This window comes from Cyanistes caeruleus, chromosome Z, assembly GCF_971803275.1.
Source record: "Cyanistes caeruleus chromosome Z, bCyaCae1.hap1.1, whole genome shotgun sequence".
In the NCBI taxonomy this organism is placed as follows: Eukaryota; Metazoa; Chordata; class Aves; order Passeriformes; family Paridae; genus Cyanistes; species Cyanistes caeruleus.
Genome location: NC_141732.1, coordinates 20,466,354 through 20,493,330, shown reverse-complemented (window position 1 = coordinate 20,493,330; position 26,977 = coordinate 20,466,354).

Genomic DNA, 26,977 nt, shown 5'->3' with positions numbered 1-26,977 from the left:
TGCCAAGATCTTCTAAGGCAAAAACTACTCAATTGACCAGCTCACCATCATAGTTCCTTGACATTTAATTTTGATATATTTTCTTCTTATCTCTTTTTCAATATTTTTCTGCAGGTACATTTTATGGAGTGTACCATGTTAACCTCTCAAATTTTTCTAGCTCATTGGCACCTGTTTGTAGAAGAAAGTCAGATGTGAATATATTTCTGTGTTAAGGCTGCATAAGAAAAATACTGCATCTCTTGTTTTACTAAATTTTACTAATATTGTTGTGCTTTCGTTGCAAGTTTTGAATCTCCTGATATCCGTTCAATGTAGTAGTAGTTACTTTGTCCAGCCATTGATGGATTCAGTAACTGGCATATCGAGTATTTTGAATGCTGAGTTCCTTTCTTCCTTTGTTTTTTTCATATTTTTTCATTTATGACAGAATTTTCTGCTATATTAATTGACAGATATTTCAATATTTTGTGATTCACTTTTACACAGTGTAAATCATACCTGTATCTTGAGATAAGGCAAGAGATTTCTGAAAAGTGATCCCTGAAAATTTCATCACTTCATGGAATGTATTTTCTATGGAGAAATAGAAGAAATTTTCACTGTTCTGGTGACTTGTAATAATTCTATTTGTCAATGTAAAACCCTATGTTGAGATGCAAAGAGCCACTCACCATGGAACTGATGAAGACTTCCTCAGTATAGTCGACCACCAGCCAAGCAGGCACTTTTTTCCTAATTTCTTACACGAAGGATTTCAGTTGCACATCACTGGGCTGGACTCCAACTAGGAGACCAAACTTTGATTAAGATATTTTCATATATTTACCTGTTCAATAGAGATAAAAATTGCTGGAGTGCTAGACTTATGGTCCTGTGGCCCTCTGAAGGATAGCCGAGTCCTTTCCAAAGCATATGTCTATTTTTGTTTCAAAACACACCTAAAACTGTCTAAACTGGAGGAACCATTTCTTAATTTTGTTTTGAGAAAAGACTGATCTGGTTTTACAGAGACTGAGAAAAGGTCAGCCTAAGGCAGACCTCAGCACAGACAGTTTTAAACTAAAAACGTGAAGTCTGACTAAGATACGTAAATCATGATGTTTAAATGGAAAGCATTAGACAGCCTTAATTATACTAGATTATGCTTCCCATAACATGAATTAATCCATGGCCATTTCTGGCTGTATTTTGACATCTATGCTATCAGTATAAACATTTACCCTTACCCAGAATATCCCTGAAGATCCATCAACAGACCAATAGCACAATGCTCCTGTAAGTGAAATATTTTAATCATGATTTCAAAGTAGATGAAAACCCTTTAGAAATTCTGCTTCAGGAAATCATATGAGAAAATGGTGTGTTAATATAAGGAAAATCAAATGGCTCTTGATTGATTCTTAACATTTCTGTCAGAAGAGGAGCTGATTTAATTAATGTGCTTTATTAAACACAGTGAAGTGGGGTTATATATTGAGACAGCATTAAGAAAATGTGCACAGTGTAAGCACAAAGTTTTAAGGAGTGAGGTTAGGTTATTTCTCTGCCAAGATAATATATTAATGATCAAAGTTGACATTGACAGCTATGGGAAAGAGATAACAGACATCTTACTGTGCAAGATGTGAGCAAAAGGATCTTCTGTCTCCCATACCTGCCAGTTTGTGCTGAAGGGCATTTAAAGTCTTTTCCCCTGTTGCTGTACTTGGTGGTGAAAAAGGAATTCCAAACACAGAGTCTGTGGTCTTTCCTCCCCCTTTCTCCCCATGGTTTCCCAACCCCCTTCTCAGAACTGTAAAGGAAAACTTCATTCAGTCTTCTTATTCATTGTACATTTGTTTGAAAATCAGCCAAAGTATTAATCTACTATCAGGTGTAAATCCCACGGGATTTCTTTGGTTAGGCTGGTCACCTATTGAATTTGAAAGTAGGACATTTGGCTGGAAAGTCAGGAACATAAATACAGGTTAGTCTCCCTGAAATACCTTTCTGCAACATCAGAGTAGAAAGTTATAAAACCATTCTTTACACAGAGTTAAAATTGTAGTTTCCTCAGAAATGGAGCTTCCTCAGAAAAAATTGTACAGCAGTTAATGTCATATGTGTATTATGCACATATATATATATATATATATATATATATATATATATATATATATATATTTTGCAGTTTAAAAATTGTCACAGCTATACACCCTTTCCAGAAGAAAACAAAAGAGTCCCAAATACTGAGGCAACCCTTTCCCTATTGGTGATTTGCAGTTTCCCCATTGTGAGAATAATTTAATTGTCACCAATTCAAGAGGTTAATTTGGGGATATTTTTATGCATTTTTTATTTAAGTTGAAACCATCAAAATCTGTCTGCAAAAATATGCCTATTTATGTCTGTAAATGTGTGGGTATTATGTTTGAAATAAATAAATAACACTTTTGGGGGGTTTACTTTTCCTGCATACATGGGAACCTCAAGTAAGAAGTGACGTTCTACAAGACAAGATAAATAGCATGCTAAACATTGTAAGGACTTGTTTACCGATGGAAATGTGAAAGGGAATATTTTCTGTTGAGGGGGTAACGACAAGAGAAAAGACTATGAAAAGGTAAGTACCATATATATAAATGCAAATGAAATCTATTACTTAAGCAGTACTCCGAAAAGATTCAATGAAGCAGAGAGAAGGTGGGAGGCCAAAGTGAAAATTTACTGTAATTCAGAGCAGGGCTTCAGACCTCTGGGTTTTTTTGGGCAAATGTCATTTCCCTTGGATTGCTGAGTATCTCCAGAGAAATTCTTTAAACTTTATTATAAAGTGAAACACATTTGTGGACCTTGAGCAAGAGAAAGAGAAGAGAAGCTAGAAAGAGAAAGAGAGATAGAAGGTTTTTGGCTTAATTGTTGGGATGGTGATCTAGGGGTGGAAATTGGCATAGTCAGAGATTCTGATCATGTTTATAGTGGTATTTTACACAGAACAGTGCAATTCTGAGAGCACATACTAGAAGCATCTATGCCAGAATAGCTTGTGTATGGTGGATAAGACTCCTGGGAAATAATGCTGTAAATCATTTATCAGTTAGAAAATGTCAAACACCAGTTGTATTTCATATCTCTGTGCATTCAAATAACTATATTGCATCTGAAGCAGCTATCAAATTCAGATCACTTGTCAACAAGAAATCAGAGCATTCATCATGTTTTTCTAAAGATACAAAAGAAATGTAAATAAAAATACAAGGTGATTTCATATTCCAAAGGGAACACAAACAAACAAAACCCCCAAAGCCCAAAATCCAAACCCAAACCCCATCACGTTCTCATTCTGAAGAAGACTAAACACCTCTGCCTCCTGGCCACAGATTTAGTTGGGTCTAAAGAGATGAGAGTCAGAGTTGTCATGTGGGACCTTTGAACTAGTCCCTAATCTGGAAAAGAAAGATGTCAGATGATTTTTTTCATGAGAGATTGGAAACAAATCAATGTTAAACAATGTTGAACAATGGGGAACTTTCCAAGTGAAGCTAGAAAGTACAGATATCTGTGACGAGTACAGCTACATAATGTAACAATTGCCATGGGGACCTACGCATTCTCTTGTAACACAGGCAGAACTCAGGCATTGTATGCACAATTCCCATGCTGAAATGCAGATGAAGAGTCCAGGAAAGCAGTCCAGTGATACCCATCCTTACAGAGACAGTGACTGAATCAGTGCAGAAATTCTCCATCACGGTGGAAGTTCTGCTTCATTATGGCTTGCACTGCACAGTCTGAGATGCAGGGCTGGCAGAAGCTCTGCAGATTCTTCAAGACAGAGATTTACTTAGTGTATCTGTAGGGAAGAAGAAACTTTCCTGCTAACAGTCTTCACATCTGTGCATCTTCCTTAAAAAGAGGATATCTGGCCTTTGGACAGCACAGTGTGTTTAGCTGCAATCAGGTTTGCCTTGTCCCGGAAGAATCCCTGTGCCAGCTCATGCATCGTACAACCGGTGTGCTGGGAGCCTGCAAAGCTTAACTTGTAGGGCTCCTTCTGTTCAAGGCTGCCTCTTCCTTTGTGTTCCTCTTCTCTCTTCAAGGCAGTATCATCAGAAATGCTGCTGATGCTTAATGATAAACATTTCACAGAACTGTTTGTGAGAGCCTTCCCACACCAGTGACACAGCTCCTAAGATGCAGTTAGAAGCCCTGGTGGAGTTGATCTCAGTGCTCAGCTTCATGCTAATATCAGTAAAGCTTGCACATCAACTCAGTGTTTTACTGCCACTGTCACAGTGCTGAAGAGATGGCAAACCAGTGAAGGGTGGTAATAAGCAATCCTTTAGCAAACTTCTGCGAGTTCTTGTATCATGGGCAGTCTGTTTTACAGTGAGAAGATATGTCATATTGCCTCCAAGAAAAAACTTCTTCCCTGTTATTTCCAAATGAGTGCCTATTTGTTCACCATCAGCTTTTCAGCTTTCACCAGCTGGGGAATGTGACACTGGAGACTGAAGATTGCTGTATTGCCAAGATATAGGTCTTGTAGACTGGAATGATTAGAAACAAATGAAAACTAAACATCCCAGCAAAAGTTACAATAAAGATTTATGTTTCCCAGAGACAACTTCTACTGCCATAGCTCTCCAGAATTTTTATACAAGAGATCTACAAGTCAGACACTGTCACCTCAGACTTTCCTTGCTGATGAGTCAAGATATTGCAACCTCAGACGTTCCTTGAAGAGCCAAGACAGTTGTCTCCACAGTCATCTTTGCAGGAGGCTGTGTATGTGGTTGTGAATCTGACTGGTATTATCTGCGGGAAGATCTTACCAGTTGTTTTCAACTAAAGCAAATTATCAAAGCTCTGCTCTTTTCAAGGCTTAGGTTTTCTAAGGATTTCATTGGAGAGCATTCAAAAACTTCCAGTGTCCAGCGCGCTCAGTTCAGATCCTCACTCTGTGGTCCCTCCTGTTGTACTGCTTCCAATGCCATCATGGGCTTCCAAGCATCAGCCTACTCTTACACAATGTTCTTGGCTTTGCTCTTTGATGCACTGCTTCCTTTGGCTAGTACAGGGTGTGTTTTCTGACCTCAGCTTGGCCTTAACAGCTGGGTATGACTTAGCACATCTTGATCACTGTCAATACCTGCAGCAACAAGATTGGAGGGAAATGTGAATTCATTAGTTTCAGGTCTTTATGAAGATGTGGAAATATAAAAATTAAATTTCCAAGCAATGATGTCAATGTCAAGCTAGAGGTGATCCCCATACCTTTAATTTATAAAGGTTTTCAAGAAATACACCTATTTTAATGTAAATAATTATATTTATACTAAACCATTAGCAGATGCTAAGAGCAGGCAACTGTAAAGAGAGATATTTAATATAACCCATATGAAAAGCAGAAATAAAAACAGTAAATAAATTATGTTTTTCAGAGTAGTTCAGTAGCATCTGGACACCTTTTCTCACATTTAATTAATCTTGTAGAAACTCCTTGCTCTCCTATATTGTGTTGCCTATATGCAAGAAAGAAGCAGGATGCTAAGAGTTCCAGCATTATTGTACTTGTGAATCTATTGAGACTGCTGAAACATTTAGTTAACTTACCATGATCGTAGCTGGCAACACTAAGACCTTTTAGGAGCATTAGTTTAACAATTGCTTTGTGGAGTTTAACTTCAATGTCTGTATGCATTTTTAGTTGTATAAATAGCCTCTTTAAAAAACATCAGGAACACTTGATATGAGGGGAAATTGGCATTTATAATCTGCAGAAGTGTATGGAACATTCTGATTTGCAATATCTGTCTTCTGTACAGGTCTGAAAATTTCTGGTTAATTTTGTTCCAGGTGACTGAGGTTTTTAGTCAAAAAATTGGGGGGCGGGGGGGTGTATGATCTACTTTGTTAGAAATATGTAACTGTATTGAATAGAGCAATGATGTACACAAAAATAAATTAAAAAATGCCAGTGTGCCAAAGTCTAATTTTGATGGTCTTAATTTTACAGAAGTCACTTTACAGGTTCCCGTTTTTTAAAAAATTGTTTAACACTGGCCTTGAATAGAGATATTAACTGAAATAATTTTGAGTTCTAGTATTTTCTGTCACTTTTTGTAGAACTTTTCAGTGAGTCATTATGAATTTACAAAAGCTTAATTGACACTTATTTCATTTATGATGTGAAGAAAAGATTCAAGCATTTTCACTCATCTGTACAAAAATATCTCTATTTCTTGAGGCTCATATCTAATAAAAGCATTTTAGATCGAAATAATTATTTCATCTTATAAATTTTTTAAAATAATTTTAATTATGTCTATAAAGGAGATAAAATGTATTTTAGTGTCTGAATTTAGCTCTATAATCTTGTAACTACACAAGTTATCTACCCTACAAGCAGATAGTAATTAATTTATTTATGAAAATAAAATATAACTATAGACAATTTGAAGAAATTATCTTGCCAGCTTATCTGTATGTCCTGTTTACCCACTCTATACTTTCAGAACACGTGCTTGTGACAGTGAGCTATAAATGAAAAATGTCCTTTCCCAGGTTCAGCCATCCCAAGGCTGAGGTGCGTTCGGCAGAAGCGCAGCCCCTCGGTGCCGCGCTCGCTGCTGCAGGATGTGCTCGGAGCTGCATCCCCAGTGCTGCATCCCGAGCTCTGCATCCCCAGCGCTCCATCCCCAGTGCTGCATCCCCAGCGCTCCATCCCGAGCTCTGCATCCCCAGCGCTCCATCCCGAGCTCTGCATCCCCAGCGCTCCATCCCGAGCTCCGCATCCCCAGCGCTCCATCCCGAGCTCTGCATCCCCAGCACTCCATCCCGAGCTCTGCATCCCCAGCGCTCCATCCCGAGCTCTGCATCCCGAGCTCTGCATCCCCAGCGCTCCATCCCGAGCTCCGCATCCCGAGCTCCGCATCCCCAGCGCTCCATCCCGAGCTCTGCATCCCGAGCTCTGCATCCCGAGCTCCGCATCCCCAGCGCTGCATCCCGAGCGCTCCGGGTGTCCCCCTGGGTACCGGGACCGCTGCGGGAGCAGCGCCGGGAGACGAGCCAGCAGCGGGGCAGGAGAGGCCGCTAGGTGACACTGCGACCCCGCGGATGGGCACTTCAAACATTATTTATACTGCAGGTTAAAAAACATGCAGCAGTAATAGATATTCCCATAGCGGGTAACATTTATCGCAGATATTTTAAACCATAAAGGTTGTGGCTTTTTCCTTTGTTCAAATCACGTAAACTATATGGAGAATATTCAGATTACACAAAACAAAATAAAAAAACCCAAAAATGGTTTTTGCCTTATTTTGTTGCTCAGCTATTACCTTTTTTGACCACTGCTGAAATAAATGGGTAGATGGGAATAGCAAAGTTTCAGCTCAGAGTTGCAAACTCAGCCTCTTAATCTGAGTTTTCTTCTGTTGTTTGTTTGAAGCATTAGTCCAGGGCGGTTTTTACCAAAGTACTACAGACAAATTAAAATTTAAATTCAAATGCTCAAAGAAATATAAATCATTGCTAAAAAAAAAAAAAAAAAAAAAAGAAGAAAAAATTTGTTTTACTACTCCTGCTATCACTAAAAATTTCAGGCTAATAAATCAGTGATTCTCTTTTTTTCATATTTTTTAAAAGTGCTATTTTACATATGGGCATAAAAATAAGTATGAATACACTGTAAAGTTTATCTCAAGTTAACTTGAACTTAATATGTGTGTATATATAAACACATAATCTAGTTAAAACAAAATAATTGAAAATTAAATATCATGCTAAGTAATTCCAAGAATGATTTTTACTATTTCTCTCTTACCTGAAAATGTGTTTTGAAACTAAATGGGTTGAGTACTATGACAAGAAATGATAACTGAACTCAGGTTCATATGAAAGGCACCCCAGATCAGATACAACTATAAATGATATAATAACTTTGGCAGTGGTTCAGTCCAATTGGTACCACAACAGTTATTATTGTTAGCAGTTTTTTTTCCCCTTCTTCTGATGAAGGTTTTTTGGGGGGGTTGTTTTGGTTTTTTCTTTTGCTTGGCTGCTTTGGTGTGGTTTGGTTTGGATTGGCTTGGCTCCTGGCTTGGCTTGGTTTGGCTTGGGTTTTTAATCCCTCATTTTCCTCTGAGCTTTTCCCAGAAAAAATTGAGGCAAACAATTCTTGATGGAGGATAGTAATTTTGTTTTCCAGTAGCCACATTCTTCATGTAGGAACAAAATACTTCGTTAAGAAGGTTGAAGTGCAAATGAAGAACTGCCATTCCCAGGCAATACCCAGCCTGCAACTCTAAATTGTAATACTGAACTACCCTCACTATGGTGTAGACAGAAATTCTGTTTTTCTTTTAAACTGGAAGTTTCGCATCCATTAACTACATGGTTCATAATTAGTGTTTGGGCCAAACAAAGAGTCAATATGATGTCATGTCTAGACAACATGTAAATTAATATGAAAGCAATTGAGTTACAAATTCTATACTAATACAAATTAATCTGAATTAAGTTTAATCCACAGTTATTAACTGATTAAATGTGGCTGTTGGTAGCTACAGGGTGCTGACTTCCATCTGTGATTATTAGGGACACAGTTTAATCACTGATGCTGCACAGGGAAATATTTAAAGCAAATGACATATACAGTGACTCTTAATGTTTGTTAATTGAATGTAGCATCTAAGAATGAAAATTATAAATCTGCATTTTTAAAATATGTAGAAAGTCTATCATGATTTTCATAATTAGCTTCTTTGAGTAAGCTTAATTCATGTTTTGTTGATTCTGAGTGTGTTTCCCAATTGAGAAGTGCACGTTTCTATAGGTGAAATTCTAGACCACTGTGCAAATCAATACAGATATCTAATACTTCCATTATTACTGAAAATATGTGAAACCTTTTGCCAGAAATAAGCAGGTATGTGTATGACATTATCCCATGCCACTAAAGCTGCTTACATTTTAGAGCTGGATATGCACTAATGTAAACAACACAGTGACAGATGTGTTCACAAAAATTGCAAAAATGTTGATGCAAATTGAGCGAGAACCAGAGTAAATTCTGTGTAGATTTACATAATATTTTTTTAGAAAAAAATGTTTCTTTTAGGCCATGTGTATGGCATTTAAAATGTTTGTCACTCCTAGTAGATTTTCAGTACAGGCAATAAGTAACATGAAAGTTTAAAAAACTATAATTGAGATGGAAATTACCTCACTACAGAAAGCTGAAATGTCTGTGATTTTCTCACAAAGCAAAATTACAAGCAATTACTAGCTGATATTTTCTGTGAGATTTTGTTTTGTTCTGTTTTGTTTTGTGGGTTTTGTTTTCTGTATTTACTAAAAAGCAGCTAAAGAGATTAGGGAAAATATTTCATATGTTCTTTGTGACTGAAGAACTAGTTCATCAGTAAATTGTCTCAAGGCTTTGGAATCTATTATTAATCTATCACATAGTGTATATATAGCTGATAATTGCGAACTATGTGATATCGAAACCAGGGTCATTCTTTTCTATAGACTCTTTTATAGACATCCTACTCATTGCCATAATAACTGAAGCTGTCATGACAGTAGTTTGTGCCTAGCATGAAGCCCTAAACAGTTCTGACAAGCTGCAGCTCATTAAGGGACAGTCGTTTTGTTGACATGTCTATCAGCTCTCAGGGATGTACCAAGATGAATAGACCCAAAACAATAGCTCCATTTGTTAGAGCAGTAGCTTCTCTAATACATGGTGAGACAATCAAGCCAAGCCGCCTTCAGCACAAAGACATAATTAATCAAATGGACAAATGGTTCAAATATTGCTCTAGTATATTCTGTAGTGGACAGAGGTTTCCATGGAAACATTGGCATTTCCATCACGGTTAATGACCATTCTGTACAATGAACTTCCAAAAAAGATAGCTTTGGAGAAAAAAAAAACAAAAACAAAAAAACAAAACAACCAACCAACTAAATAAATAAATAAAAAAATAAGGAAGGAACAACTGGCAGGTAAAAGGATGTGTTTGAGAGTGTAACTCTGTTGTTACAGTGAAATGAATGACTTCATTTTCATCTATTTGTAGAATGCAAGGCTCAAATAGGCCATCATGGTCATCCTGTTTGACCTGCTTAACATAGGCCTATTGCTCTATCTGGAACTAGAGCATATGATTTAGAAAGACATGTAGCTTTATTTAAAGTATTGCAGTTGAGGAATCTATCATGCTCCTGCTTAATTTATTCCAATATTTAAATACACTAACTGTGAAGAATTTGCACTCTGTTTTGTGTTTTGCTGCTTTCCATCTAACTTTGCCTCCCAAGTAGTGCCTGCAGTTATGCTGAAAGATTCTGCAAAAATCAATTCAGCATCATGTTCTGCTAAGCTGAAGCTGTTATTTGCAAACTTCATTCTTTCAGACTGACTAATGTTTCCTACAAGGAGATAACATTGCTTCTATAGAATACTCAATGTTAAGGTGGTAGAGCATGAACAGATTTTTGTCTTCTGGGGGAAGCTTAATAGTCCCTTTCCCTTTCCCTTTCCCTTTCCCTTTCCCTTTCCCTTTCCCTTTCCCTTTCCCTTTCCCTTTCCCTTTCCCTTTCCCTTTCCCTTTCCCTTTCCCTTTCCCTTTCCCTTTCCCTTTCCCTTTCCCTTTCCCTTTCCCTTTCCCTTTCCCTTTCCCTTTCCCTTTCCCTTTCCCTTTCCCTTTCCCTTTCCCTTTCCCTTTCCCTTTCCCTTTCCCTTTCCCTTTCCCTTTCCCTTTCCTTTCTTTCCCTTTCCCTATCCCTTCCCCTTCCCCTTCCCCTCCCCTCCCCTCTCCTCCCCTCGAGTCTCCTCTCCTCGAGTCTCCTCTTTCCCTTTCCCTTTTTTTTCCCCTTTTCCCTTTCCTTTCTTAAGAGCATCCTGAGCCACTATCCTGTAGCTGTCCTGAATGATAAGGAACTTTTCTGTTTATTTCTGAAATTGCAGAAAATCTAAATAATCTTTAAGGGTATCCTAAAGCTGAAGATGGATGCATAGGTAGCTTAGAGAGGCATCTAATAACAAGGTTTGGTAATTTATGTGACTGTGCCAGACTGCTGGGAGAGGACTCAGACTCTGTCCAGGAATATACATTTGGAAGCTTCTGTGACAATGTTGTAGAAGGGACGTAGATGATGAGTTCATGGTGGCAGTCTTCTTCAGGACTTTAAAAGAAAGAAGCAAAACAAAAAGCTCCTTAAAAGAAAGAGCTAAAACTCATAAAAAGTGATTTCTTACTGTCCTTGGATGCCACAATATTTTCTCATCAGGATATCTCTGCATCTTTGTCCAGAAAAATCGGGATCTGTAAGATGTCCCTTAGATGTCATTCACACGACCTCTCTGTCACGGCGAGCTGCTTTGTAAGTTCAGATCAGGGAACAGCTGCAGGTCTGTTATCCCCTCACTGCTGACCCAACCAGCAGCAGCATCTGCCAGGAAGAGGTGCAACCACCACTGCTCCAGGAAAAGAATTCTATAAAACTAGGAAACTTTGCAATTCTCAATCATTTAGCGCTGCGAGATACAGTAAATGCTTTCAGAGTTGAAAAATATAAACTTTAATTTGAATAGAACAAAAAATTTCTTAAACATATAAAATAGCATTAACATGCATATATAGCCTAGTAGGAAAAGAATAACAGATTGAGTTCACACTGATTGAAAATGATTGTTGCTGCAAATTCGAAGTCCTGGTAAGAAACCTCATTGTTCTTCAGAGTAGGTTTTGTATTTACCTTTTTAGTTTGGTGAATAAATATAAAACCTAGAATTTGCAAGTGCTTCTTATTGGAGAAACAAACATGCTGTGGCAAATGAAGGAAAACATCACTATACTTGCCTGAACAAGTCCCAAAGCCTTTCATAAATAACGATTGCTGTCTTCATTCTATTCTGTCTGAAACCGTAGCTGAGTTTTTAATTGGCAGTGTTTTCTTTCTTTTTTCCTTATCCAGTGCTTTCAATAGTTATATAAATATGCATCTGATGCTGCAATCCTTAGTCTTTCTAACTACATTCTTTACAATGCTTAATACACATTAGGGATTTCATCTAATAGAGTGCCACAGTGAAAATTACCAGATTAAATCCCTCTGTGATGACAAAAATACAACCTCAGGCATATCCAGATTTTCTGCCACAGAAATAAAGTTTAACAATTTTTCTGCTCATCATGCTCTACAAAACCTCCCATAAGACTTGATTCCACTTGCATTTTGTAGTAATTAAAAAAACCAAAACATACAACAAAAAACCCCAAACCTAACTAGAACCTGTTCAGATGTTTTCTTTGTAGAAAATAACTGAAAGTAAATTATCTGGAGCTCTTTGCTTTACTGCTCTTTCTATATTAATGCTTAATTTATTTTAGATTTTTTTAAAAAATATATATATATATATATTTCATTTGGTACAAATACTATATTGCTCTAACTTCTTGGGGTCAGCAAACTCTGCCAACATATTTGGTTTATAAATACTTTTTTCATCGTCACCTTAGAATTTTGTATTAATGTATTTTATCATGTCCCAGGCCCACTCTTTTAATTTCAACATTCATTATATTTATACTTCCTGAAATTCATGTGTCACTAGGACATTCTTAAGTTTAAGGAGATAAGAAGGTTTTGCCTTCATCCACTGTCCCTTTGACTTGATTTGTATTCATTTCAGAAGATAATTTAAAATGGCTCTCATTGCTCAAAATAATGCATTTACTGCAATCTTCTATATTTTCCTGACTTATTCTTTTCCCCTTCCTCTCCATTCCTTGTCTTGGTTCTCTGTTTTGTATTTTTCCTTTCACTTTCCACAGCTAATTGCAACCTCTAACATTTCCCACACTGTTTGGAATAATCTTTTTTTCATCCTTCCTATTCAAAAGTTGTGCTCTTTGCTACTCACATTTGCTGAACACTTAGTTTTCTCGGAAAAATAGAAGTCAAAACTGTTAATGACTTATCTTAATAACACTGGATAAATCATAACGTCACTGTTAATGACTAATCCTACTAATGACTGAAGCACGGTCATGATTGTGTTACTCATGGACATTTGTAAGCATTAATACTTCTAATAATCCTAATCTTGAAAGTTATACTTTCATTGTAGGGCAGATGAGGGAGTAGGAGGGAAAAGAAATTAAGAGTGAGAAAAAGGACAAACAGAGAGAAATAGTTGGCATAAAGCATATTATTTGTTCTAACATTTAACTGAGATCAAACCATATAGAGATAAAAAGTATTTTCTTTATTGGTATGACAGTTTTATATCAATACCTCAGAATGACAGTTTGGTATACATCTTAGCACATTACTGCTGGTACTCTCCTCTTCCTGTTTCATTGAGGATCAAAGGTTTTCCATCATGTATTTTCAATAATGAATGTTAAACACTTTCAGAAAAAATAATCCTGAAGTTTTATTTTTTGCACTATCTGTAATGCATTTCATCTGATGTGCTGAAAACAAAAAAACAAAATTCTGTATTTCTCATAGTCTCCTACTTCTTCTGTCTATGAAGAGACATACAGCTACCATTCATACATACATTCATTCATACCATTCAGAGAGTCAGAGTTCCTGCAAATTGTGTTAGAAAAAGAATCTGCTGAAAACCACTGTAAATTAAAAAGATAACATGATGTGTGAGCTTCCAGTATCTCTCCAGTTACATGAAAATTCCAGCCCCTGAGTATGTCTTAAGCAATTTATGGACTGGGGAAGACAATATCAACGGCACTCGCATTTTCAGCTTTTTCACTATAGCTCTGCCAACGTAATTGGGATATACTTTCAGTGTAGACAGGGCCATAATATTAAACCAGTGAACTAGTTTCATTTGCATGTTGGTGCTGATGACACTCAAATCTGTTAAGTAAATGATAAACTTGTGTTTCATCATATCATAAGATGCACTGGGTACTGCTGAATAAAGCAATGCATTTGCTTACCTAATTTGGTTGTTAGGACTGAAGCAAATGGGGGTGCTTTAATATGTACAATTTTTTTATCTAAGTGAAGTCAATACACTTAGATGATGTAACACACATCAATACACTTGATGATGGATGTTCCTTTTGTCTTAGTTGATTTTCCTTTTCCTTTGGTATATGAGAAATGAATATTCTTTTTAAAACAGGGCTTTTTAAAAAATCTTCTTCAGAAATGTAAATATGTGTATGATTTTCATGATCACCATAAAAAATTCTGTAAGGACTCACATGAAAATGATAAGTTGTGGTCTATGGCTCTTCTGACTTTTTTTTTTCCCAAAGCCCGTCTTTAGATAATGTTGAAGTGAAAATTGTGGTGTTTATTTGCAATTAATCTCAGCTGATTATTTTGTATACAACTAACTTCTGTATTTCTTTCTCTGCTTTAGGATTGTTTTAATACATGGAATAGTTGAGATACCTTGCTGGGGAATAGAAAATTTTAATAAGTAACTAATTAGCTTAAAGGATGCTGGGGTTTCAGGTCATATCCTGGTGACTTGTGTCTACTCCATTTGATGACAAAAAGCAAAGGAAATAAAAAAAGGAAGAAAAAAGTTAGTAGCTCTCTACGTGGGACTGCATGCTCTCTGTTCTACAGCTAGATAAAAGACCCTCATATCTGAAGCAAAGGAAGTCAGTTACACAGCATTAAAAATGTTTAAGAGGGTCTGGAAATCCAGAGCACCTAAAGTGTTGTTACTGAGCCTGTGGCCAGGTAGCCTGTCACAGGCCAGCAAACACCTGGGGAATCACTGCTAAAAGACCACAAGACCTTTGATGAGCCAAATGCCTTCCTTTAGTATTTAAAGGCTGCCAAATACTGGTCAGGAAAAAAGGAAAAAACAAACCAAAAATAAAAACCACACCAGAAAACCAAGAGGAGAACAAGCAAAATCCTCTAAACTCTGACCTTGCAAATTTTGATGAGATTTCTGCTTTATAAAAGACTCCTATTGACTTTTTTACGTGGCATTCAGACTCTCTCCACTTGAATTTAGATGAGGCAATATTTATAAATAAATGCTTCACAAAAAGTAATTGAATGTTATAGAGCTTAGATTTTTTAAAGTAAAATATTTGTTATGAAGTTCTAAAAAGAAAATGGAATTCAAATTGCTTTGAAAACAATCACAGACTGGATCAACTGCAACGTATGAAGTGGCAACCACAGGTCAGAGACAGGCACAGTGACTTCCCTCTTGTTTTACATTTTAGAAACCATGCTCATGTCACAGCATTTCAGGATGTGAGCGCAAAACTATCTGAGTATGCATGTGTTTGTTTATAAATGGATAAAGATATTCTCAATGAAAATTTACAGTCAGGACATTCAGGTCCTGATTAAAATCAAACAAAAGTCAACTGGAAGGACCACTATATCGGGTTGACTGAAACAGAGAATCCAGTAGTTTCAGAACTATCCAGTAGTTTCAGGGAGTTCAAGAACACTCCCACACAATGTGTTTGAGGTACAAGAGCATATTCCTTGCATCTGCAAGATTAAATTAATTATTCTTAGATGCCAATTTCAAACTGTAGTCTGTACATTTTTAAAATCTGTACATTTAAATGGCCCTTTTAGAAGACAGAATATGGAAAAGACTTTAGTCATGCCCTAAGGGGAGTAAAACATCTGAATATTATCAAAACTATGGCAATCAAAAATATTAGTTTTATCTGATCACCAGATGACACAGAGTTGTATATACCCTCTCCACAATTTATTGAAATGAATTATGATAAATTGCAGCAAATCATTGACTCACATGCTTATTTTTGTCCTTTAAGAAAAGCACCAATTCCAGATATTTTTAAGGAAGTTATGTAAGCACTAAAACTAGATTCTTGTAAAGATCTTCAACTGTCAGAGAAATGATTTAGCATATGCTGGATGTCAAGTTTGTGAGAATTGTTTACATCCTTAAAGTTCTTGGGAGCTGTGGTATAAAATGAAGGATAACTTTTTCCGTTAACCAGATGATGACTTATTTGTTCACATATTTATATGACATATGAGATGAGATATTAATTCTTCTTATGAAGAATTCTACTTCATTCCCCTGGAAAATATTCCCTGCTTTGTTCTTTAATAATCTGAGCTGGAGGGCCACATGAATAAATCAGTGGATTAAATACCAATCCTTAAATTAATTCCAGGTGGTTCTTTTACCTTTCACAGCTCAGTAAAATTCATGTTTTATTTGTTCTGAATGCATACTATTCATTTTATGATTTCATCATCTCTCGTGTTTCTGTGAAGGTATGAAAAACCCACAGGTGAGTGTTTTCCACCTGTATGAATGCCAGCTGCTCATGACTGACATTTGGAGGTTGTAACTCTGAATTTCTTAGTACTTTAAAACCAGAATAGAATACTACAGAATACTTAACACAGAAATTTCTATGTGAATGTAGAGTAGTTCCTGTATGATCGCTGTTTGAAATAAACATGCTATTTTATTTTTCTAGTATATTAATCTTTGCTGACCTAAAGTGCTCATGGCATGGCTCTCCTAGAGCTGAAGGCAGCCTAGCTTTCAACAGGCCTACAAAGGAGCCAGGTTTTGCCAGTGGACCAAGAATAATTTTTAGCTTCTAAACAGGTCCAAATTCCTCAGCAAAGTACCTTTGTATCCCTTGCTGTGCATCCTCCTTGACCCAGCTTCCTTCCCTTCCCCCTGCATGTGAAGGAGCTAGAAATGAGAACTGCAATAGGCTGATGTGCTCTCCAGACAGTTCTCTGGTCTGTACAATGCACTCAGCTGCTGCACAATCTAGAACTGGTCTGGGAACATTTTGCACCGTGTTGCACGCATTCAAGTACAGACATCAATCATGTGCTTCCAATTCTAATTACAGCTACAGGTTTCTCATTATAAATCTCTACATGACATCTCTCCCCCAGAAGCTAAATGCCAAGGAAAAATATAAATTGATGCTTTTTAACATTGTGCAGACAGTAACTATAAGCAGCAAATTTCAACTAGAAGGGCACGGAAGCTCACTGATGCTGTCCCATTAATATTGGTATGCTAACGTGGGAGCCATACCAATCAGGAAAAAAACACAAACAGAGAAAGCCCCACCTCCTCTCTCCCAACTCAGATATAATGAACCCGTATCACTGGGGTTATTCTTTCTATCTGAACAGTGTGTTTCTGTTAACAAGGAACATTTTTTTAAAAAATCTTTTAACAAGACCATGAAGAACCATATGAAACATGTGCAATATTGGCAGTGTAATATGGGCACTTTTAGCAATGTCTAATTACCAAATATTTACATTAGCAAATTCTGGATTTCTTACTTAAAATTATAAAGCTAGAAATTAAATATTGGAAGATATAAATTAAATATCAGAAGATACTATTTCTTATATATTTCATCATCTCTATTAAATTTCTATTCATAGCCATTCATGTAAGAAAATTGGAATCCTGGTGATTAGCAGGAATAAAACACGTAATGGTAGAAAGGTAATTATATTTAATTCAAAATTAAAATTCAATTAAAATAATATTTAAGTCATTACTGGTCTTCTTTGATTAGGTCACTCTAGATTAACCAACCTCAAGTAACTGAACTACTAATGTCTGTTCCATGACTTCTGTTGTTACTTAGAATTTGTCTTTTCTGCACCTATCCAAACAGCTACAGCTGCTGCATATCAGAGCCTTTTCCAGGGTCCCCTTCAGGTATCCTCACTCCCAGCCTTTTTTTGCTAGGTACAGGACTATGATATTCATAGTAATAACTACTTTTTTAACGGTATTTTTCACTATCATCTATTTCTGTATTGAGTTCTGGCATAAATGCCAGCACAGAGCACTTCAAAAACAGCAGTAGTGAGGTCTTCTAACTTTTGAAAGGCTACCTAAATATTTTACAAAAAGTTTTAAAGCAGTATCAAAGTTTTTGTTTTTCTCTCGGGGGGATAATTATAGGACATTCCAAATTGAAAGTATGTAAAAACAGAAGTCTTTGTCACCTTCTGTGTTTTTCAAAAATGAAAAATAACTTCACAGTAAAATTATAGTAAATTTTTTTCCTCCCTGAATTAATAATTTACCTTGTTTAGCAATATCACCCTTGATGATCAGATTCTAAAGAATGTATTTGTAGAATCCAAGTATGGGAGATTCAGGATGTTTGTATTCTTCATACTTACAAGCCTGAAATTTCATCACAGTAGTAGTAAAAGAAAAATAATTTGAAAAAAATAATAGATTGACAGTCTTTGCAGATGCAAAAGATGCCTTGGGGAATGCACCTTAACACGGAATGGGTAGTGAGAAGGACAGAGAAATGGATCAGGAGGCTGAAATAATCTTGGAAGGTGCATTTCATGTGTGGGCTTCCATTAAGTGGGGAGTCAGGCTAGGCTGCTCGTTGGCAGATCTCTCACATGGATCTTCATAGCTAGGACTTTTGTGTGGGTTATATCGAATAAACACCATGAAGTGAATGTAAGCTAAGGAAGGAAACAGAGGTTATACTAATAGATGTCTTTCAAATACTTAACTGACTTTCTTAGAAGTTACATGGTTCTTGTGTAATCAGGTTTTATTTAAGTTTGGTAAAACATCTAACTAAACTTCTTTTTGCAAGTACATCTATTATAAATAAGTGGGCTTCTGTGTAGGTCCACAGAACAGATGAAAATAAGTTAACTTTGAAAGTAATTTGGGAAATAGTGAGTTCTGTGAAGAATCCATATACCAAAGACTAATGTGAAATTGAAATAATAATGCAGTTTGACTAAGGTAAATAAAAAATAATAAAGAAAATTCTCTTACCTTCACCTGTCCAAATAAAATTCTGATTTGTTTAATGCACTGCATATTTTCAATAAAGAGAAAAATCGATAAATATGCTCGGATTAAATTTGGCAGAAGTTAAGTAAACGCATTTTATAAATCATGTAAGAACAGTAATTTTTTCATTACATCATATTTTCTAAAACTTAATACTTGACTTAGAGTAATTGTGAAGATCTGCACTGTTTTATCTGCATTCATTTCTCAACTTAAATATCTTTGTCATATGAAGCATAATTGTCTATAGCTCTTTCTGCATTAATGATGTTCTTAAACTCAACAACAAGGGTTTCTGGTTTCTGCAACAGTCATGTCAAGGGGGATAAAAATGGTATTTCTACTGGTATTTCTAATAAAGGTATTTCTAGCTTACTGAAAGTCAGTTAGCTAGGAGTAATGCTATTAAAAAAAACCAAAAAAAACCAAAAAAAACCAAACCACACCAAAACAAAACAATACAACCCCAACTATGTCAGCAGTGAAAAATAAAAAAAATACAGTGATGAGAAAAAATTACACTGGTCTAAAATAAAGGATTCCAGAGTGAAATCTTCATATCTCAGCTCTAATTTCCAAGTAATGGAATTTTGAGTATGTATGTCTTGAATTTACTGAAAGAACACTTAAGCCATAGTTGATCTGGTATCAGAAGTATAAGCTGTCTTATAGTCTTTCTTATTAAATTCTGTTTCTGTACTCTTGTATAAATTAATATTGCTTATATTAAAAAAAAATAATTGTATTATGCTTTTGTTCCCACAAATGCATCCAGTCAGCAGCCAGAGAACTGCACAAGACTTACCAGCTCACAATGTAGCCTCAGCTCTCCTGCAGAAGGAGCACAGAAGCACTTTGCACTCCAGATGCATGCATGCAATCATTTTTCCAAAATATGAAAACAGTGGATATGTTAGAATTACATGCTCATTCAGGAATGTTTTGTGACTCTAGAAAAAAGTGACTATTAATCAATAATTTCTTTTTTGTGATTATGTCGGACATGCCTTATGTTTATGCATAGAAAGACAACATGCCTATGTTTGAATAGCAGTGGAATACATGCAATCCCTATTGTATTGTGCAGCTGAAAACTGAAGAGTTATAATGAAATTTACCGGTGTCAAGTGTTGTCAGGTAGCAGAAATAAACATATCTTACTGAAAACAAATCAAAAGGTTTATATTAAAGCTCTTGATTACACAAAATGCCTTCAAGTGATTTTTAATAATTGACCTATTACTGTTTGAGGTTAAGAATGTTGCTGCCAGCTGAGGTATATGAGGCAGAAGAGAAGGCATTCCATTCTGTGTCCAGCCCTACAATTATCAAATAAATATGGTCCACAGGCCCATGCCTGTTAATTTTTTTACTGTCAGTTAGGAGATGCATACATAAAAAAACCCATGAAAATTTGTCTGCTTGCAAACTCATCACCAAATAAAGATGCCTACAGAGCAATTGTGTCCATCTATCCATCCACCTGCTCCAGGAAAGTTAAGGAGAGATATCCTTTAGCACAATCTGGAGCAAAATTTCTTAGAGGAAACTGTTTGTTCTTTGCTTCAGGTGAGGAAATAATAAAATTAGATCAGTGGGCAGGTTTTAATTCCTGCTGTATTCTGTCTGTCACTGAGGTGTTGTAGCACAGAATAGTAACATACTAAACACTTTATTCTCACTGTATACTCCAGAAAACTAAGTTAAAATTTCTTAAGAATGGACAACATTCCCAGCTATTTCAGGCTCTGAAACAGAACTTACTCACCTTTTCACCTTATTCATCTTTTATTGCCACACGTTTCTATTTGATGATCAAAATGCTTTCTTAGGATTCATTAATTTTATTTTTTTTTAAATTTTGCTAAACGAAATTTCACAGACTGGATATCGATAGAATGTGAAGCTGAAAACTTTTGTATATCTGCAATGGTGAATATATACATGATTAAAAATATAGTAAAAATATTTAATAAGAATGAGTATATATGAAAAATATCTACAAAGCATTTGCTGAGCACTATTTTAAGCACACAGGAAAACTCGGTCTGTTTTGACTAGCTGACATTTTAATCAAACACGCAGAAAGATAAAATTAAATCCTTACTTGATCTCTCTGTGGACAAATGTATTTTTATTCATTTAAATGAACGGATAACTCTTAGTAGTTCCACTTTTGTGGATTGAAAACAGAGGCTTTTTTGAAGAAATCAGATATTGACATGTTAACGCAAATGTCAAATGAAACAAAATTTTGAGTATGTTGTTCCCATTGCCATCTCTACAGCAGTATTCTACTTTGATCTGTCAGGTAAAATGATACTCCACTCACTTAATGTAAATAAGTAATATATTTAACTACAGAAAGGTAGTTAGATCTGCCAGTAATTATTAATGACAGTATTGACATGATTTGATTAAAACATTAACCTTTATAATATTATGGTAAAAATTTCTCTCGTCACAACAGGCTTTAGAAAAGACTTGAACTCTATAAATGCTTTTGTAAGATACCATTACCTGAAGCTGTAGTTCATCACTTGTTTCCAGCTAATGTTTCCAGAATGCATGCCAGAAATAACTTTGCATGTTTCTGCATTCAGCCTTACTAAAATTCATTGATGTTCAAATGGCCTAACAATGAATGTGATTAATTAAAAGAGCATAAAAACTTACCAGAAACAAGATCATTTTCCCGCACATCATAGCCAGTGTTTTAAAAAGGGGGTTCTTAAACTCTTGACTTTAGTGGCTTCTTAAACTATTGACTAGTGATATTACCTAGAGCTTATGAGCATAATTGGTACTTTTCTCACTTTGATGTCTGTTGAGAGGATTTTACAGTAAATAGCAAGGAGAAAATATGTGGCTGCTCCTGAGAGTTTTATGTCTGTCACTGGTAATTATTACCATTTAAGAAGTCATGACTTTATGAATTGCTATGCTTGTATTTTGTTTCCATGTTCAGTCACAATAGCTGCTTTCTCCTTCTCTCTGTTTTTCTTTTCCCTTGCACTCTTTGCTTTCAGTTTGAAAGTACTCCAACATTTAGCAACCTAGTAACTTTACCCACCTTTTGTTCTCCTCATGTTGCCATCATGATGAAGATAAAAGCACTCCAGGTTAGCAGTTTAATTTATCTTTGATGTACTGGAGTTTCATTAGCTCGATTATAATTTGTGAATCAAAAAACTTGTTCCTGTCCAAATGTTTCCTGGATATTAATATATTTGCTTTCTGACCTTGCACAGTTTGAAGTTCATCTCTATACTACTATATTAATTTTTACTTCATTTTTTTCCTTAGCTGTCACATATTTCTGTTATTTTCAGATAAGGTCAGTTGGATATCCAGTACTATATGGTTTAATTGAGATGTAAACTAGAAGAGAAAGTGCAAGCACAGCAGGACTGAGCAGTGAAGACAAACTGCTCTGAGTTAAGGGTTAGAGCTTTGGAGGTACAGGATAGAAATAGGTATAAATGCCCAGGAGGGATATGAGAAAGAACTGCAGAGTCATGATATTTCAGTTTTTTGGAAACAACTGTATCTGCCTTTCACCTTGGAATAGCAGTTGATAATAAATGCTACCTTGTGGGCAGTTGTTTAGATCAGATCACTGTTGCTGATGTGTGGCCTCAAAGAGGCACAAAGACAGTGAATAACATGTTGCAGGGCAAAGCTGAGTACATCACAAGATCTGCATGTGGTAAAACCAGCTGTCCATCTCCCAGATTGTACAGGATAGAGATGTGTCATATAGGTTTTAAATTACACTTGCCAATAATGTCCTAAGTGACCTTCGATTTGAAGTCTGTGCCGGTTTAAAGATTATGAAAATTAATATCAGTGAGTTTTAGAGAACATTTTGTGTGGTTGGAAGAAGTACAGCAATTAATCAGAAAATGAGACAGAAAAGAGGCTCAAATTACTCTTATAACAGCCAGTCAGAGTCACTGGAGAAAATATGCTATTTTATATTCAAACTCGTTAGCCATATGATGTTAAGAAAAAATACTGAAACTAGAGATGCCAATCACTATCCAAACATGGTCTGAGAAGAAAACAAACAAGATGGCTTAGTAAGGACTGGTTCTAACTAAAGAGATGTAGATTCCTACAATTGTATACAAGGAAATCATAGTTTTCTATTTCCATGGACTGTGTCATATTTGTGTGAAGAGAAGGTGCAAGATAAAGGAGGCCCATCATGAAAGAATTAGTTGGTCTTCCGTATCAAGGGGTAACAATTTGGAAGATGCTGCTCATGCTCAGCCACTCAATAGCTTTCACATTGTTTTTCAGTTTGAGAAATTCCTTTTTTTGTCACCATGTATTTATAATTGGGTGAGGAAACTGGGCACAAAACGAAGCACCTAGAAATTGTTAACATAATTCTGGATATTTTTGCTAGGCTTGTGAGGAAAGTTGCTGATTTGCCTCAAAACTTATAGTCAGTTAAGCTTTACTGTGTACAGCAACCCTCTTTTGGGTATTTCTGACAGAAAAACAAAAGGCTTTTATGACTTTATAATGACACAGTTTATTATTTTAACTAACATCAATTAAACTTTTGGCTAACTGAAGTAGGTAGTGAAAGATTTCCTGTGGTAGAGATGTGTTTGGGACAAAGTAGTTTAAAAGTCACAAAAAGTTCAGACAGTTCTGAAAGTTTCATTGCCATATTATTGCTATACTTTGTCCAGTTCAATAATTCGAGTCTAAGTCCTTGTTCATAGGGACAAATTAGACCTGACTGTTTGATAAAATACAGCTGAAGGAGAAAATGCTATCTGGTGAAGAGATAAGTTTGCTTTTTTCAAGCAGAGGGAACTCATATCCACTTTACATGCATATTGCAATTTATTCTGTAAAAAGAAGAAAAATAAATAGCTGAAAATAAATGTCAAAAAAGCTTTCATGTTTGTGAAAAACAATATCATTATTGTAACTTAGATTATTCATTATGAAACTGTTTTTTATGCTGAAGATCATTGTATCAAGAAGAGACTCTGTTTCTCTCATTGATGTTTTACATTGGAGCAAGCTGCTGCTCAGATATTTGACAAAGAGCTCAGACTCAAGTGAGATGCTGAGTTATTTCACTAGGTCTGATGTGCCTGCAGCAGATGAGGAGTGCACAGTGCACACTAGTGAAATTATATATACCCATATACTGTAAATCATATCTCTGTTTTATTTGAAAACCTGCCAAAATCATAAAAACAAAATGAAACTTTCTTAATCTCTGAAGATAGATGGGTAAAATTTCATTGTTAATTCCTACCCTTAAAAGCAAAATTGTTCAACATTGTTTTTTTATTCTTCTCAGTCCCAGTGTTATGGGAGAAAAAATTACTTAAACACATCGATTTATGATAGTTTTTCAAGGACAAAAACTATTCTTAATAGTAATCCTTCAGGTCTGACAAACAGTACATTGTGAAATTCACTGCCTAGGGTTGGAGGATCATGTCTTATGACTCTAAATTTTTTACTATGTTTTCAAAGCTGTGATCTTAGTTCTTAAGCTGTGTGGTTTAAATTCTCAGTTGTTACTTTCTCCTGCAAGGTCATAGAGAAGAATATGCAATGTTGAATTTCACGCAGCATGTGATGAAATGTCAAGGCTATTAAAACTATTTTAATATAGTGTTTCTGAAATTTCCATTTCAAAGGCAAATAAAACAAACAATAGAAAATCTCCCTGGAAACAGCTGAGTTTTAAAAACCTAGAACCTTTACTTCATCTTTTGTACTGTAGGATGTCAGGATAGCATAGAAGAACTTCCACACCTTCCTAATTTTCTTGCTTTCTAGAAATTATGGTGAGCAAGAAAATTTCAAACATTATTTTTTGGTTTGAACACATTCAACACCATACCCATCCATATTAATTTGAAAGAGGTCATATCTACATCTGTTTTGTTTAAAGCATGCTTGATATTATAAAGGACAAACAGCTGTAAGGGGATAAAAATTTTCAAGCTCTTTCTGGGAATTTTCTTTCCCCAATTTAATAAAACCCTTGATGCCAGTGGTTTGTGAATCCTTTGTACATTGAATACTCTGCATGAAATTTTATATCACGTTATACTAGACAATCCAAGGTAAAGGATGCAAAGTATTCCCCACATTCTTGGGGATTGTAAAGCCCAGATTTATGTCCTTGGCACCTTCATGCAATTTTATGATGACTCACATAAAGGTGTGCAAGAAAATTTTAGTTGACAGGGTTTTGATTTAAGAAATTGTCTGGCCTTTTTGATGACCTCAGTTTAGAATTCTCCCTACCCAAAGAGACTTACAGAATCGTAGATGTCCCCAGAGGTTTGATGAAACATAATTGATGCAATGACTAGGACATTGTGCTGTTCTCAGTGGTCTATTTCCTCTCCGTTTGCTGATGTCACACTGAGGTGTCAATTAAAGATGATATGTGCAAATCTTTTACGTTGATAATGAGATAAAAGAAAAGGTTGCAAAACACAAGGTCATAGCTCCACAATTAAGGATGAAATAAATGAATATGATTTATGGAGGAAAAGCAGGGAAGATAGAAATGGAATGCCCTGATTAATTCATTCACTTAAACACGTCCTGCTTAGATGCGACAGAACAGCCGCTCTATAGGGTTGTACAGAACAATTTTCTGCACATTACCTGACAAATGACAAATTGTTTCACTGACAAGAAATAGAGTTCTGAGTTAGAGACACACATTTAACAACAGAAAACTAGTAAAGATTCACTCCTGAGTTAGCTAAGGTACTCGTAGACAGGAAAATATGGATATAACACACTATGCATCCTGCAAAACGTATTGTCAAAGAGATAGTTACCAAACAGTCACTCACACACACCCCTGCATCTCCCTGAGAAATGAGAAATACCATCCAATAATCAGAAACTGGAGAAAATAAGTGGGATCAAGCAAAGGAGATGAATTTCTTTCCTCTACAATCCGAAAGAACATGGCTAAATAAGACAGCCTCAATTGATCCCTATTTACTTTCAGTCAGGTCAAATGGCACACATGGCCTATTTCATACCTACTAATTCTTATTCTATGCAAAGACTGGTTCAGAAGAAAGAAATCTAACTCAATTTTGGCTGGGGAAATCCTCCTCCAAAGAATTTAAGTAGAATCCTAAATTGGTTTGGATTAAGAGGGACGATTTAAGGTTACCTAGCTCAAAACTCTGCAATTAGCAGCATTCTACATCTTCAAATAGCTCAAATTGCTCAGAGTCCTGTCCAATGTGACCTTGGATATTTGCAGGGATGAGGCACCCACCTCCTTTCTGGTCAACCTGTCCAGCCTCTCACTACTCATATTGTAAAATGCTTATTCTTCTTGTCTAGTCTGAATCTATCTTCTTTTAGTTTAAAACCACTAAAACTTCTCCTATTTCTTTAGGGCCTGCTTAAAAATCTGCCCTCATCCTTCTTATACAAGTCCTTTAAGTACTGAAGTGGCATGATAAAATCTCCTCAGAAGCTTCTCTTCTCCAGGCTGGACAGCCCCACCCAACTCTTTCAGTCTTTGCTCACAGAGAAGTGAGACCTCTCTGATCATGTTTTGTGTCCTTCCCCCAGACATGCTCCAACAAGTGAATGCAGTTCCAGTGCTGAAAACTCCAGAGCTGGATGCAGCTCTACAGTTGAGGTCTCACCAAGCTGAAGTGCAAAATCCCCTCCTTTCCCTGCTGCCCAAACTGCTCTGGATGCATCCCAGGACAGGTTTGACTTTCTGGGCTGTCATCATTCACCAACATATCCACTTCCTTCTTCAGCAGAGCTGCTCCCCATCTGTCAATCCCATGGCATTTATTGATACTGGAGATTCAATAAATTAGATTAAGCAAGTAAATTACATGCCCTAACATCCTCAAAGTCTCTGCAGGCCCTCTGAAAAGAGTTTTGCCATCTTTTCTCAACAGGCAAAGTGAGACTAGAGAATAATTCAGATGTTGCTGCAATTAAATTCAAGCACTATCAGACCACAGCTGGAAGAGAGCCCTGAAAAATATTCTCTGCATCTTGTTCTTCAAGCTGCATTTCACCAGGGACTCTCTGAACTATTTATTGCCTACCTGTAAACAGGCCTACCTATGTGTCTGAGGAGAGTTCACCTGCAAAGAAAAA